This window comes from Taudactylus pleione, unplaced genomic scaffold, assembly GCF_031769625.1.
Source record: "Taudactylus pleione unplaced genomic scaffold, aTauple2 ptg000190l, whole genome shotgun sequence".
NCBI classification, from domain to species: domain Eukaryota; kingdom Metazoa; phylum Chordata; class Amphibia; order Anura; family Myobatrachidae; genus Taudactylus; species Taudactylus pleione.
This window is the reverse complement of record NW_028284592.1, coordinates 4,511,169-4,528,134: the sequence shown is the minus strand read 5'-3', so window position 1 is coordinate 4,528,134 and position 16,966 is coordinate 4,511,169.

Here is a 16,966-nt window from a genome sequence, read left to right as displayed (position 1 = left end):
AAATAAGAATCTGTGGCACAATTTAAAATTGCAGACCAGAACCAACCAACCTGAGCAATCAGGAGCAAATCTGCAAGGCAAAATGGACAAAACTTAGCTGTTATTGCAGCAAAAGATGGCTCTACCAAGTACTAGTCTGTGGTGGTTGTATACTTATACAAGCACTATTTTTCACTTTTTATCTTATTCTTTTTTTTGAATCTGTAGACAAATATGGAATTACATGTTTGATATTTCCTTAAAAAGCCTACTGGTTCACAATAACAATACTGTCTGGCCCAAGCTGTACAAGTGTGAAATCTGTAATACACACAAATTTGTTGACTCTTTAGGGTGTTGAATATGTGTGTGGAATACCCTCCATCATGACCCCTTCCATCAAGCACAAAATGCTCTCTCATGGACTTTCCACCTAAAGTCACCTGTGTTGAACTAGTTGATGAGAGAGGATGTTTCAGCACAGGTAATGGCAATCATAAATTTGGTAGGAAGTCTTGTACCTGATGGAAGGGGTTATTATATATATATATATATATATATATATATATACAAAGATCAGCAAATCTTGCTTTCAGGTGCAGGTCGTCAGGGTGCTATAAGACATGAGGCCTTAGTGTATGTGGCAGTGCCCTTGGAAGAAGGTACTTGAGGGTACCGAAACAGCTGTCGGGCCGGGCCACATTTTATCGCTACAACGATGGTTCAACTAACGATGAGTATCATGCTGGAATTACATTACTTGACTGCATGTCACATTTTTTTGGCTTATATGAACTGACGTTGGTAGCTATTGGGCAATGTACCTTTTGATGGTTTTTATGGGCTAAAACTATTTTTTGCATATGAAAAAGGTGTGCCGGTCGTCTGGTGTTCTGGACTTTTGAGACTATATATATATATATATATATATATATATATAATAATATATATATATATATATATGCTGTATATATAGTGAGAAAGATGGGAATTGTGTACACTGGAGTCAGGATGTAACTAGGCCCTGCCACTGGGTGACTTGATTGCCAGGGGTATAAGATGTGAGCATTCAGCAACACTTCACTGTGACAGGTGACAAGATGCATCTCATAAATCAGAGAGTTGCGTAGCTTGGAGGGACAGAGACATTGCAGAACATTTATAAATGGAGCTGAATAAATGCTATGTGGCCCAGTTACTGTAGTTTGGTTAGTTAATGGCAGCATATACTGTATATTCGCTGTGATCACCGACCATGTTTTCCACTAGTCTCTGTCATTTCATTAATCCCAATAAGATGTTACTAGGGATTGGCAGTTGTTTTGGGTTGATGCAGACAAGGAATTTCTGATCAATTTGATGTAAAATAAGTAATAAGCAGTGATTTAGAAGGTATCTATGTAACTTGAGGGCAGCTTCCATCAGATTGTCAAGTGCTGAAACCTGTGAAAAACTCGCCAGTCAGATGGCAAGTTTCATTACATAAGGCGCCTTCAATATAAATTATATTGATATCAATATAAATCCATTGTAAAGCAATGGCTGTTAGAAGTTGGAAAGTTTGACTTCAATAGCCCTATATATGCCTTTTTGTGCAGATTACACTTTAAGCGGTTTGGTAAGGAGATAGGTTTTTAGAAGAGAGGAAAGGTGAGTTTGGTGAATTTAAATTTGGTGAGTTAATTGCAATTACTGCTTGATTTGTCTGTACATTGATGTGCCCAGTTGATTTTCTACCTTTGGTTTTTCTGTCCTGTGTTATTTGAAAAAGACTAAGGGGGTCATTCAGACCCAGTCGTTAGCGCCGATGCAATCGGAACGGGTCGATGGCCCCCACAGAGCATGCGCACGAGGGCGCCGGCGTCGTCGTGCGCATGCGTGAGACCCGCTACGACCGACAGCGCCGGTCGTAGCAGGTCTCGATCCAAAGGGGGCGAGCTGTCGATGTTGATTGACAGCTCGCCCGTTTGGAAGGCGGGCCGGGTGGCAGCCCAAACGGAGGCATTCCCATGGGAACGCCTACCGTTTGGGGGCGGCCCCACTGACATCACTAGTGATGTCAGAGGAGAGCTTCCGGCTCTGACAGAGGCAGAAGCTCTCCGGGGCTTACGACAAGTGAGACCCTACCCTAGGGTCTCGTCGTAAGCCCCAAAGGTCACGATGGTCTCTGACAATCGCGACCATCACCGGAGCGGTCGTTAGAGCTGTGGGTGTTAACCCACAGCCCAACGACCGCAACAGAGGCGGGCGGTCAGGATGCAAGTGGCCGCCCAGTTTCTGAGCGACCGTTTGCATCCTCCGACCGCCTCTGAATGAGGCTCTAAACTCTTAGTTGAAATGCATTGGTGTTCTATTATAAGGCTTGGATCCAAGAAGTGGGGACCATTCCGAGACACCGCAGGTTGTTGAAATTCCACGGACCCCTGTTCCCAGGAAGTGTTATATTAGCGATTTAGGTGCAGAGCCGTAACTAGACTTTTTGGTGCCCTGTGCCAGAAACAGCATTGGCGCCCCCCTCATTTTTGAAAGGGTCTTAATGTACCCAAAAGGGCCATGGCTTCATGGGGAAGGGCCAGGGGAGAGATAGGAGAGGCCAAGAGATGCTGGGGATGAAATAAGAGGAAGCTACAAGCAAGAATGATAATAAACATAAATTTGACAGGCCCAAACAGCGCCCCCTGACCTGTGGTGCCCTGTGCGATGGCACCGTCCGCACTACCCTAGCTACAGCCCTGTTTAGGTGTATTCTGTCTACACCCACATCTTCTGGTATGCCTTCAATTTTATTATTGTCATGGTGTATTTGTTTTATCCTGATGTCTATTCATTTTAAAATTATTCATTCATATTATTAAATGATAATGCACTATGGTGGTCCTTCTCTCTGTTTCATATGAACGGATGTGATATGGGAGTTTGAAGATTTCTGTGAACAAGTCGTTTTGAATACTTGAAGAATACCCCCTCCTTTTGTACAGTGACTTTGATTGTGTACTGTGGTGAAATCCAACAGAAACTAACACATTTCCATTTTCCAACATTTTGGACGTTTAACTACAGTGGTAATAATAACTACGCAAGACTTTGTTTACCTCAGTTGTGTATTTGTATTCTTGTGCGCTTAGGTGACTATTTTTATTTATATTTCACATACTCTCTTTGGGGTATATATAGGGATTACCCCTTGACACCTGTAGCTGCCTTGTTGTGACGCGCGGGCTCTGATATCTTCCCTTTTTTATTTGTGTGAGAGCTGTGTACTAGTGTGTTTATAATGTCATTTTTTTTTCATTGTTAATGGTTTGTTTTTTGTGTATAATTACGATTAGAAGAAGAGTGGAGGTTGAGTCAGGGCACAATGTCAGATTTAGTTTTGAGGTGAACTTTGCCCTGGTATTGTACCAGTTTATGACCAGGTCCTAAGCATTCTGGTACACAGAACATCATTGCCAAGGAAAAAACAGCTATGGCAATCTGTGTGTGACTGTCAACTCAGCAGGGCATGTAAAGAGGAGTCTGGAGACATCAAGGGCAGACTCAAGGAGAAGGTGGCAGAGGAGTACAGAGCAGCAGAAGAGGCCGCCAATTGAAAACTAAGTTCTCCTACCATGAGGAGTTGATGTGCCAGATTATACCACCAGAGATCCTACCAGGACTTCAAGTTGTTGACAATGATAGGCCACTCTCTCAGTCATAGCCTGGTGAGCAGCAAACACTTTTTCTCTCTCAAAATATGCACCTTATTTCCATAAATAAAACAACTGGGAGCAACAAAAGTAGAGATGTGCATGGACCCCATGTTTTGGTTTTAGTTCTATTTATATCGTGTTTTGGTAAAACCACCCCAAGTGTTTTGGTTCGGATTTTGTTTTGGTTTGGTTTTGGATCCCTTAAAAATCGATGAAAATCGATTTAAAAGTCAATAAAAAAATATTGATAAAACATCTAAGATAATGTAATTTGGAAATGTTTACATACAATCCAAAACCCGAGTTAATTTTTTAAATCTTAGTTCCAAACTTACAGCAGAAACGTACCGGGACTCGGTTCAACTTGGAACCCCAAGGTGATTCCGAACTAGAACTTGATTAGACTCAGAGCCCCTAAGTTCGGGTATGTCTTCATATTTCAGGAAAAGAAAACCGCACATCTCTAAACAAGACTACATTGCTAGATTACACTGATCAATATGATGTGCAACATTTGTAAAATTTATGTGCAAATGAACCTCAGTCTGTGTAAAAAGTAGAAATGAGCGGTTCGGTTTCCCTGAAAACTGAACACATATGAACTTTGGGGTTCTGAGTTGAACTGACTCCCGGCTTGGATCACTTTTGGGGTACCATATTGAACTGAGTCCCAGCTCTGGACTTCTCGCAAGTTTGGAACTCGGATCTAAAAGCAGGATCTCACGTATTTAGGAGTGCATATAAAAATCCCACCCTTGTGATTGGGCGCCATTTCACACAGGATAGTGGAGGAAGAGGATGTTGGACACTGGGCTGGAGTGCTGTGTTATAAAAAACACCATTAATACGCTATTAGGGAGCAATAAGGGCGCTATTAGAACTGGACTAAGGCCCTGATTCAGAGCCGGATGCTCTGACAGAGCACTCGCTCTGAATCAGGGCCGTCCATCCTAATTTTAGCTGTGGGTGGTCACCCACAGCTATAGCGAGTGGCCAAAAAGATGGTCGCGATGGTCAAGACCATCGCGACCATCGGGCTTGCGACGAGACCCTTGTGGTAGGGTTTCGTTGCCGCAAGCTCTGGAGTGCTTTTGGCTCTATCAGAGCCAAGAGCACTCCCACTGACATGACTTGTGATGTCAGTGGGGCCGAACCCAGACGGTAGGCATTCCCATGGGAACGCCTCCGTCTGGGCAGCAACGCCCCCGGCACGCCCACCAACTGGGGCGTGCCATCACTCACCATCGACAGCACGCCCCCTTTGTAGCGAGACCCATAGCGACGGCTTGGCCGTCGCTATCCGGGTCTCGCGTATACGCACGACAGAGCCGGCTCCCTTGTGCGCATCCGCACTGGGCCAACATAGACCCGCTTGCGAGCGCTCAGCGCTCGCGAGCGGGTCTGAATTAGGCCCTAAGAGTCTGTGTAGGTCTAGGACAAAGTGAAGTAGGTGCCTGGGAAGGGATACTGCAGACGACATTGTCAGTGTATGTCTAGTGTTTGTCAAACACACTGGCTGCACACTCATACATTGCAGTGCGAACAGGCTACTGTGTGCAGTGCTGTTGATTGGGGGTTTTTTTTGTTAAGTGAATCTGCACCATTTTATTCTCAAAGAAATCTATCACTGCAGTATACTATATTGTTTATCTGTCCAAAAAATACTCTACTGTTTCTGAAGCTGCCGCACTCCATGAACACCTATTTGTTTTGTTTTTTTCCTAGTATAAAAAAATAGCAAAAAAATAAAATAAATTTCCTTAAAAAGAAAAGCCGGTCAGCCTGAGTGAGCTGAGGCTCACCGATGGTCGCGATGGTGATCCCAGCCTGCGACCTTGTTGCAGTGCTGCGATCGCAAATGCAGAAGAGGGATTAATACACCTCCTGCTGCATTTGCATATCAGCAAGGACGTAACTACAGAGCTACCTGCGTGCAAATATTTGCAATTGCGATCCTTGCAGAATCATCCCCTGTGTGCAGTGGTATCCCCACATCATCTGCACCCCAAAACAATTCTCTCAAAGACTTGTTCCTCTTAATGCATGAACACAAATGTCAGTGTTTGTGTACTAAAATAAAAGGTGTAAAATAAATTGCATAATGTGTATTCCTACCAGTTTAAGCAACGGTGTGCAGTGGTATCCCTCGAGCATTTGTACCCCAAAACAATACTCACAAAGGAGACCTGTTCCTCCTAAAGGGTTGGGTTTGGGTCAAAATCCCAATGCCGGCATCCCGACAGGGTTAGAATACTGACACTTGTTGGTCAGTATTCTAACCCTCCTCCTCTCCCTACCTCTAATACTAACCCACCCTCCCCATTGCCTAAACCTAACCTCTCCCCCTAGTGCCTAACCCTAACCTCCCCCTCCCTGCACCCTAAATCTAACCCTCCCTCTTTGTGCCTAACCCTCCCCCTAGTACCTAATCCTAACCCCTAACTCTCCCCCTAACCCCACTACTTACCTTCGGTATGCCAGTAGTTGGGATGCTGGTGCTGGGATTCTGACAGATGTCGGGATTCCTGTGCCATTATTCTAAGCCCTGGCATCCCTCAAAAAAATTATTTCTTGGCTGGTGTAAAAAAAAACTCCATTCTTTTAATAAGACTGCATGGTAAAGGTGACAGTCCCTCCTTTCACTATCTCATTAATGTTGTACATTCACTTGGTGTGGTGGCAGATAAATTAAACAGCAGTAGCTTTACTCCTGTCCTGGTTTAAAAAAAAAAAATCATGGATCAGTCAATAGAAGAGCGGGAGCAGCAACCCAGTACTAGTGCTGCAGCTGCTGCCAGTCATAGTACTTCAACATCTACTAAAGGTTGTCAAGGGGAAAGAAGGTTTAAGAAAGGGCACCTGAAATCTAAACAATATTTTACAATGTTAAAGAAAAAACATCACATCTAACTATAAAGGGAAAATTTACTACTAAAAGACATAAAATTGCCAACATGCCATACACCACACTCAGTGCCAAGGAAATGCTCAGACCATGACCTACCTTTGTGAGTGGTGGACCTGGTACTGCTGTTTCATGTCCTAAAATGCCAAACAGACAGGCATCTTCATGCAACACCTTCTCGCTCTGAGTCTAATTGGCAAATCAGGGCATGAAAAGAAAACTAAGGGTGAAGAACAAACTGTCTGTTCACAAACTTCACAGATCCCTGAGGAGAGTCTAAGGGTGTCCACGAGTGCTATGTGTGAGTTTGACATTTCTAAAATTGTGATCGTAGAGAAGCCTCCTTCCAGTCATTAGCATATTTTTGCAGTTGCGATCCATTAGACATCACAGCTGTGATGGTATTATATGCAGATCTGAATCAAGACCATTGTACGAGCATTGCAGCTGGGTTAATTTAAACACGTACCATATTTTGCGCACACAATAAACTTGGTGGTTCAGAATTTTTTTTAAATGACAGGTGCATGCAGGAGATGCTGTCTGTGACCCGAACAATTTCTGGACATTTTCAGCAATCAGAACCGCATGTAGAAGATTGCAGCATCTGCAAGAACAGTTCCATTTGCCATGCCACCAACTGAAGTAAGAGATAGTAAACAGTTTGAATTACACTCTTTACATGTTTCAGCAACTGAAGGAACAGCAGCAAGCTATCCAAATGTACACAACAAGTCATGACATAGGGACTGGGAGAGGGGGTGCATTGTACCTTACTCCACCACAGTGAAGAATACTCTCAGTTTTATGCAAGATACTGAAACCATCAGAAATAGTAACCAATGAAGTGGGTTCAGACTGAGGCCCTGATTCAGAGCCGGATGCTCTGACAGAGCTGGCTTTCTTCATTTTTAGAGCGGCCTCCCGGCAGCTCGTATAGCTGTGGGTGACCACCCACAGCAATAGCGAGCGGCCAAAAAGATGGTCACGATGGTCTTGACCATCGCGACTATTGGGCTTGCGACGAGACCCTTGTGGTAGGGTCTCATCTGCCGCAAGCCCTGGAGTGCTTTTGGCTCTATCAGAGCCAAAAGCACTCCCACTGACATCACTAGTGATTTCAGTGGGGCTGGCCCCAGATGGTAGGCGTTCCCATGGGAACGCCTCCATCTGGGCAGCCACGCCCCCGGCACGCCCACCAAAGGGGGCATGCTGTAAATCACCATCGACAGTATGCCCGCTTTGGTGCGAGACCCATAACGACATTTTGGCCATCGTTAATCAGGTCTCGTGCATGCGCACGACGGAGCTGCCTCCGTCGTGCACATGCGCACTTGGCCAACATCGACCTGCTTGCGAGTGCTCAGCGCTCGCGAGCGGGTCTGAATCAAGCCCTGAGTCAGTTGATTCCCTTACTTAAACTACTGGAAAAGAAGCTAGAGAAACTGAAGGATGAGATGAAATGAAGTGATTCTGCTAAGTTTGTTAGACTTGTAGATCAAGTTCTTTTTATGCTTCACCAGGACCAAAGGGTTTGGAACATCTTGCAATTGGATTACTACATTTTGGTAACGATGCTTGAACCTAGGTTTAAGTTATATGTAATGTCTTTGTTTCCAACTGATATAGATCTTAAGAGATGCAAAGAGCTCCTTGTGAGCTCAAGTGGCACACAACATGATGACATCTCCTATTTCAGTTTCTCCTGCAAATGCTGCTGCCAGGAAAAACTGACTTCTTACAAGAGACCCACTGGTGATTAGAATGTGTCAATTCAGTGCACCAGAATGAAATGCCATTATGACTTCAGTCAGGCTTAAAAGAATTGCTCAAAATGATTGACACCTCTACTGTGACTCAATATGTTACAGTAAGCATCAATAGAATGGTGGAGGATTATGTTAATGACAAAGTACAAATTAGCATGTCACACAGTCCCTTGCTGGGAGGACAAAAAAGGCAATTTTGAGCCTTTTGTACAAACTAGCTCTGCTTTACTTTAGCTGCCCACTCTAAAGTGTGTACTCGGAGTGTTGCACAGTTGGGAACCTTGTGAGTGAGTAGCGTAGGAGGCTACTACCTAAAAATGTGGAAAAACTAATGTTCATAAAAATTTACTTCAAATTCTACCACCAATTACAACAAAGTACAGAGACTTCTGTAATGGTGGATTCCAGTGGGGATGAACTAATATTGTGTGATGATGAAGTTAACATTGATGAGGGTTAGGGTGAGGACGAGAATGATAATGACATCTTCTAACTGTACAGATGATTAACAAACAAAGCTGTTAGCAGCCTTAAACCCATTGATATATTGTTTTGTACAGACCCAAACAAGCCTAGATCTTCAGTCACCAACGTGGCAGTACATGTTGCTGAAGTGCTTGGTTTATTCAACTATGCTCGTCCTTTTTAATATACAACATAAGAGTTGTTGGAAGAGCCCAAGGACAATTTTATCTTGTACCACTTTTCATTATGGGATTTACCAGGACTGTATGTGTTTTACAGGCAGTGTACTGTATATTACTGTACTTTACCAGGCGTTCATGTTGTTTTGTATATTGCAATGCCCCATTTCATGCAGCTTCTCAGCAGATACAGAGTAGTATAATAAAATGATATAATCATATAACTATTAATTATCGACTTCAACCAGGCTGTTACTCTGCTTTGAGTCCTGAGGCCTGTGATTTGCAGATTGATTTGCAGAATTCAGTTTCCACTTTAAACATCTCTTTAGGATGCTGTAATCAATCAATCTCATCAGGATTTTGGATGCTTGTTGTTTTAATAGTTTGTTCCATTTCTCACATTTGTTTTTCTTTATAGTAATATTAGTACTGTATTCAATCAATCAATCTCATTGGGATGTTGGATGCTTGCTTTGTAATAGTGTTTTCTAATTCTCTGATTTCTTTTTCTTATAATTATATTAACACAGTAATCAATCAATCAATGATTTACCTGGCTTCCACTAAATACTCCAATTCCATTTACCTGTGCTAGCCTTGGGCCTCTTATCTAGTTCTTCATTAGTGAAACAATTCTATAGTATCGTATTGTTTATACTGTATTAAACTGCCAACCTGTCTGATACTGCAGTGCCACTGTTTCCTAGAAATGCTATAATATTATTTAAACTGCCATATGTTTGTGACACTGCTCTGTCGCTTCGTTTAGCCAGTCAGCTCACTGCAGCCTTTAGCCAATATGGATGAAAACAATATTGTGAGTTGTGAGGTGGTCATAATTGACTGGAAATTAATGTTATTGAGGTTAATAATACTGTAGGAACATCAACATGCTCAAATTACATTACATTTTTATACAATCTTAAAGAAATCCAGATTCAAACCAAAACACTTGAGGGTGGTTTTGGCAAACCAAAACACGGGGGTCTGCACATGTCTCCAAATTTAAGTCCTTTCCTAGTAAAATTACTAAAAATTAATGTTATTAATGTTAACAACAATACTATTGGAACAAAACGAGATCCAAGAACATTATTTTAGTTGTTTTTATTAATTTTTAAAGAAATCCAGAACCAAAACTGAACCAAAACACTTGAGGGTGCCCAGAGTCTATCAGTGTGGTGCTGGCTGTGCTGCGCTCAGTGCGCTGCCAGCTACTGGCAGCCAGACTGAGAGGAGGGCACCCCGATGGAGACTGCACACGGGACCCCTCCTCTCTTGAAACACCCCTGGCTCAAATCCTTCTGTCTCTTCATGTAATCCCAGACAGACTTGATGATGTTGAGATCAGGGCTCTTTGGTGGCCACAGAGCCCTGAAGATAGTTCTTAATGACATTGGCTGTTGGTTTGGGGTTGTTGTCCTGCTGCAGAATAAATTTGGAGCCAATCAGACACCTTCCTGATGGTATTGCATGCTAGATAATTACAAGGTTATATTTCTCAGCATTGAGGACACCATTAATCATCACCAAATCCCCAACTCTATTTGCTGACATTCAGCCCCAAACTTGCAAGGAAATCACTGTTGCCTGCAGAAACTCATTATTGCTTCACTGTTGCCTGCAGACACTCATTATTGTACCGCTCTCCAGCCCTTCGGCAAACAAACTGCTTGGACCAAAAAAATAGCTAATAAGATCAGTTTAGTTTTTAGTAGCGATGTGCGCTGACCCCCGTGTTTTGGTTTTGGATCTGTGTCTCCCCTGGTTTTGGATCTTTTTCCTTGGTGTTTTGTTTTTGGATTTTGGATCTGTATTTTTTTTTTATAATAATGTCAGCAATGCCCCAAATTGTGCAAAATGTAAAGAGGTGCAAGATGGAATTGTCCCTCCCACCCACTTATGTGGATATTAAAAAGGACATGCAGTTTAACTAACCAAGCACTTTAGCGACTAACAGTTTTGTGGCTGAACTCCTTGGTTTGTATGTGCCCCCACAAAACATTTTTTGGAAGGACTACCTTCAATTATTAAGGAGGAGGTTGATGATGAGGGTGTTGGTGGTGGAGATTGCATATGCTGGTCCAAACTGCTGGTAGCTGATACTGGACTGCTTGTTATTAATTTGCAAATTATTATAATTTTGTTAAACAAATTGCATGAACTTGCAAATGACGTAAGAGGAAGGAGTTGCCTAGATGGCTTCCTCTGCTAACTTTGGCTTTACAAATGGAACAGATGCCTTAACAACTGTTGTCAGAATTTAGATTTAAATAATTTCACACCCAATATGTGGCTTTTCTGTTTTTCTTTTTATCATGAGCAAGAACTGCTGCCACTTGTGGCTCATTTACACAAACAACATCCTCGTCATCAACATCCTCATTAGCATCTGATAGGACACAAATTTCCCAGTAATCCTCCTTTTGCACTTACTCCACACTATCATCCTCATTTTCTATTATTTCACCATCTAATACTAGCACAGCCATCATGGTGTCAGTGATCCGCTGTGAAACTGGGTGACAGCTGTTATACTTACTGCATCTATCAAAGGACTATTCAATAGTCAATTGCTTTTTAAATTCCTAGTAGTAGTAGTCTTCTTGGTCCCTTTCTGGGATGAAGATCCACACACAGCTGCAGCAACAGGCATAGCACTCAAGGATCCTTCTGAGGAATCATGGATAGGAGTCAGTCATACTTATGAAATTGGATGCAGGACTACTTCCGATCATGAATGAGGATTTTGCTGATGATGCAGGTGTTGGTGGTGGAGATTGCAGGTGCTTGGATCCAGATAGAAGGGAGCAGCTAGGTGACACTGGACTGATTGTTGTTCGTTTTTTTGTCCCCAAAGTTTCAGAATTTGAAATACCCTTACCAATTTGATGAATGCGCTGCAAGTGACGTAACAGGGAGGAGGTTCCTAGATGGAAAAGTTTCTTACCTCTTATGAATACCCCTAAATTGCTAGAGAGAAATAATCGCTATCCAGACAATAATTGTGGTTCCAAAGAACAAAAATTCTTATTGCATTCAAAAAGAAAGGTACACGCTTTGATCTAGCACAATTAGCGCAAAGACAATTAAATACAGAAAATAAGATACAGCCCAATACATACGTCTGCGCACTGGTCCCAGCAAACAGTCATCAGTCCAGAAGCCTGTGGTCATCCAAGGAGAATGGCTGTATGTTGGGATCAGCAAGCAGGCTATATACTTTACAGATCACAGATAACATCAATGTAGACAGACAAACATAATTCCATTGGTTCTAGCTCTTGGTCTTTGTAGTACGCTGTAGTTCATAGGACAGTTCATATGTTGTCACTAGGGGTATGTCCCAATTCTCTATCTCTATTCTGCTGCCCCTAATCCAGGACATATAGATAGTACCAGTAATAAATAGATTTGGTCATGTAGAGATTAATAGAATCCCTTGATTGTATTCCTAGTATTCAAACCATTCTTGTATTGTTAAAGAAAGTATTCTCATTTCCATTTTTTATATAGTGGGGTAATTTATATGTGTATTATAAGGGATAAGCATTGAAATATGGACCTATATGGTCACCCACAGCTTAGCGAGCGGCCTGGAGGCCGGGATTAAAAAAAACAAAACGGCCAGCCCTGATTCACAGCGAGCACTCACAAATAGCGAGTGGCTCTGAATCAGGGCTAGTGTCCTGGAGACTTAGGGGTGAATTTACTAACAATCGAGTTTGGTCGAGGTAGCAAGCTTTGGAGAGTTTGGCCATCTTTTCCCACTCGCAAATTTACTAATGTCAAACTCGGGAGAGAAGTCTCCTTTGCTACAGGAAAAGTCTGGAGAGTTAGCGAACTCTTCAATTCACCATCGGCCAAACTCAAGTAACTTTTCACTAGTGAAGATAGGATTCGAGAATTCACCAAGATAAGAGTTTCAAAACTCTCCCGAGAATGAACAAACCTTGTGTCCAAATTTGTGAAATCAATTCACCTGCCTGTGAGCTGCGAGTTCTGCAGACACATATACAGATCAGTGTGATCTATGTATGTTTCTGCCTGTAAATAGCCAAAAAGGGAAATGTTAAAAAAAAAATGACGTAGGGTCCCCCCCAAAAAGCATAACCAGCCTTGGGCTGCTCAGCCAGTCAGTTCCAAAAATACAGGGAAAAAAACGAACAGGGTTACACCGTATTTTAGGAACCAGCACTGGGCTGCTGAGCCTGTCCTGTTTTTAAAAATAGGGGGAAAAAACTGCGTAGAGGTCCCCCTAGTTTTAAAACCAGCACTGGACTCAAATCCAGCTGGGGTGTAATGCCACAGCCAGGGGACCCTATCACCGGGTCACCCCAGCCAAAGCATTATCACCCCAGGCCGGTCAGCCCAAGCTGTGGATCTCAGGGGAGGTGGGGACCCCCCAATAAAGGGGGAGTCCCCACCTTTTATTGGGGGGGTCATGTGCATGCTAGTCAGGGCACACAGGTGCTAGGCTCCACCTCCTGATTTTTCCTCAGCGTGGAAGATGAGGACACAATGTCTGTGTCTTTTGCAGACACTTTGGTGTTGTCTCCATCCCACAGCAAATGAGCAAGACAGCCCTCTCAGGACTTGTCTCAGGCAGCAGTCTCCTCTTCTGAGGAGGAAATACTGTTCAAAAGAAGAAAGTTTATTAACCCTGTCAGGTCGGAAGACAGCAGGGATACCTCTGAGGAAGAGGGAGTCAGTCAGGTTGTGGAGTCTCCTTCCCCTCCCCCATTTTCTTACAGTGTGGTGAGAAAATGTACTTCTAACAAGCACATAAGAGGTGTTTCTTCAAGAGATGCCTGTTCAGGAAAAAACATCTCTTTCCCAGGTATTGCCCGTAGTTGGAATACTTTTAAGGTCCGCAGCAGACCACCTTTTCCTACCCATGACCGGGCCACCTTCCGACAGATATTATGCGCATCAGTGCTCTCATAAGTGGGCTAGTAAGCACCGTTCATTGTCCCCTGCTCACTCATATAAAAATATCAGTTACCCCTTCGTGTACTGGGAGTCGGAGGTCATGAGAACCAGTGCGCAGAGGCGAATACAGTAACTTGCAGATGGCCCGGGTAGCCTTAGAAGGCAGAATGCCACCTTCTAAATTGTATACGTCCCATTGGGCTCTCGGCAAGTGCTCCCAGCTATATCAGTTCGCTCAATTGGCCTTTAGAACCACCCTCATTAAGGAGGACGAGATGGTTCTCCGCAACCATACTGGCATTTCAGACATTCCTGCCGTAAACCTAGACAAATCAGTTTTGACGCCTTGTCAATCAATAATTTTTCTGGGATTTCTCATAGAATCTCCTTCTTTCTCAATCTCAGTTCCCTCAGAAAAATGGAGAGACATTCAACAATTCATAACCCAGGTCCTTTCAACACCAACTTTCCCTGAGAGATTTAGCCAAGATCACAGGGAGAATGAGAGCGCTGGATCCAGGTTTCATCCACGCTCCCCTCGTATGCAGACCTTCTTTCACATCTCCTTCAGCAAGGGTTTGCTTGGTCAGACGCCATTCACCTACCTCCCACAAATTCTGGATGATCCTTCCGCTAACTCATCCCAGACCCCTTTTAACCCCTCCCCCGAAAAATTGTCATTACTTCCAACACCTCTCTTGCAGGATGGGGAGCATTTACAAAACAAAAAGTGGTAAGGGGGACATGGTCTGCTCGGTAATCAACAGCCCGCATAAACCTTTTGGAGTTAAAGGCTGCCAAACTAACACTATCCTCTCTAGTTCCTCTGAATACTCAGGTGACCTCTGTTCAGCTGGAAAACAGAACTGCAGTCTCTTACCTCAACAGACTGGGAGGCACACAATCCCGCACTCTCTGCCTAGAGGCAGTAGACATCTGGAACTGGGTGATGCATCGATCCTTACTCCTGTCTGCCATATGTCCCAGGGGAGCTGAACGAGCTGGCCGATTCCCTGTCCAGAAAGTGCCTCACATTGGATCGCGTAAGTCTCAGGCCATTAACCTTCCTTTCCATAGTAAAGGCCTTTGGTCAACCGGATGTCAATCTCTTTGCAACTCCATCCAACACACAGGTCCCGGCCTTCATGTCCAAATTCTGGACCCATGGAGCCCTACAGATGGACGCCATGCTTTTCCATGGACCAACCTCACTCTCCCATATGCTTTCCCTCTCCTGCCATGCTACTAAAGGTGCTTCACAAGGTGTCTTGCCTCATTCTGGTGTACCCTGTCTAGCCCTCCAGAACATGGTTTCCCTTGATCACCCAATTCTGGAAGGGACCCAAACTTCCCCTAGGACTGTCCAGGGACTGCTTCCAGGGGACTCCAGATCTACTGCAAGTGCTCCCACAATGCATGTGGATAGCGACATTACTTGGCTGCTAGCCCATGCCAATCTCTTAGCCTCTTCCATGGCTTTGATAAATGCTTCCCTCAGGCCAAGTACAAGGTCCAGATACCAGTCTATCATAGACAAGTTCATTTCCTGGCAGAACTCACATGCTCCGACCTCAGGTTCCCATTCCGAACCGAACTCGGCAATAGATTTTCTGACCAATAAGTTCAAAACAAGCCTAGCCTACACCACTATATGCTCATACAGCTTGGCCCTGGTGCTTTTAATCCCTGGCCTTACAGAAAATACACTATACCTTAGTTTGCTCAAGGGCATTTTCCTTTCCAAGCCAGCATGCCCATGCTACTCTTCCACGTGGGACAATAACCCTTTCTAAAGCTTTTTAGCTACTATCCCTTCCTCAGCTAACATTTTTTGCCTTTCACAGAACTTGGCTTCTTTATTGGCTTTGGCCTTTGCAGAGCTTTCACTGATCCACACTTCAGAGCCATGGATGACCTCCATCCCAAAGGGTTTTCATGTAATTCTTAAGGGACACTAAAACCAGTTCTGTTCAAAACCCCCTGGTGGAATTCGACCTGGTAAAAGACCAATCCGATCCCAACCTCTGCATAGTTGAGTGTTTACCCATTTACATCACACTCACGGCACCGGTTAGAGGCGACATTTCCAACTTATTCATCACGTGTCGTAAGCTCTTTCACCCAGCTGCGCCTTCTAAGATCAGGAGATGGATTGTTTCTGCCATGCAGAGCTCAGTGATAGACACCTCTCTACCCACCCTGTTACCTTGCTAGGTCTGTTGGTTGTGTTCACTAAGCTTCAGTATTTTATACCTGGTCTATCTCTGGTTCCAGATGCTCCAAGAGGACAGAAGAAGCAGCAGGGCTAACCGCCTAAAGAACAGAAATTATGTTGGCCTTCTCTTTAGAAGTTTCCCCAATTTCCTGGGGGCCTGATTGATGCTCCTGATCCAAGGCAACATGATAATCCTTCCTTCTACCCACTCCCAGTTGGGCTCCTAAATATGTTTATGTTCACATTTACAATGGTTTTGAGTAAACTTAGTTTTTTCTGCATACATAGTCTCCTGTCTTCTTTGTTCATAGGATACAGGAATCAGGTTGACCTCACTCTCGTTTGTTCTACTTAGGTTTGCCATCTGTAAGCTTCTGAAAAATCTGAGTCAGGGGATGGAGCCTAGCGCCTGTGTGCTCTGCGTGCATGCACGTGACCAGTGTGTGTGCACACGACCTGCCTAGGTAGTGCACGTGACGTGCACGTGTGCGGCGGTGGCACGCATGCGCATCCTATGGCACCAGCGCTGCCTGCTCCCCCAGCCTGTGTGAGAAGGTAAGAGAAAGTTTCTTTCACTTTACGTTCTCAGCGTAGTCGAGAGGCTTGTACCTAACCCACCAGCTGTTGCTAGATGGCAATCCTATTCCCTAGAAGAACAAAGAGAGCTTGCAGATCATAGATTCCTGCAAACTAGTGTTTCTCTCAATTCATCCATGTTATCAATAATTCTCTCAATTCATCCCTGTGAGCAGCGGCTAAGCAAGACCTATAGAGGCCCCATGGCAAAATTTCCACACAAAAAGTAAAAGTTTGGTAATATTTTTCTTGTT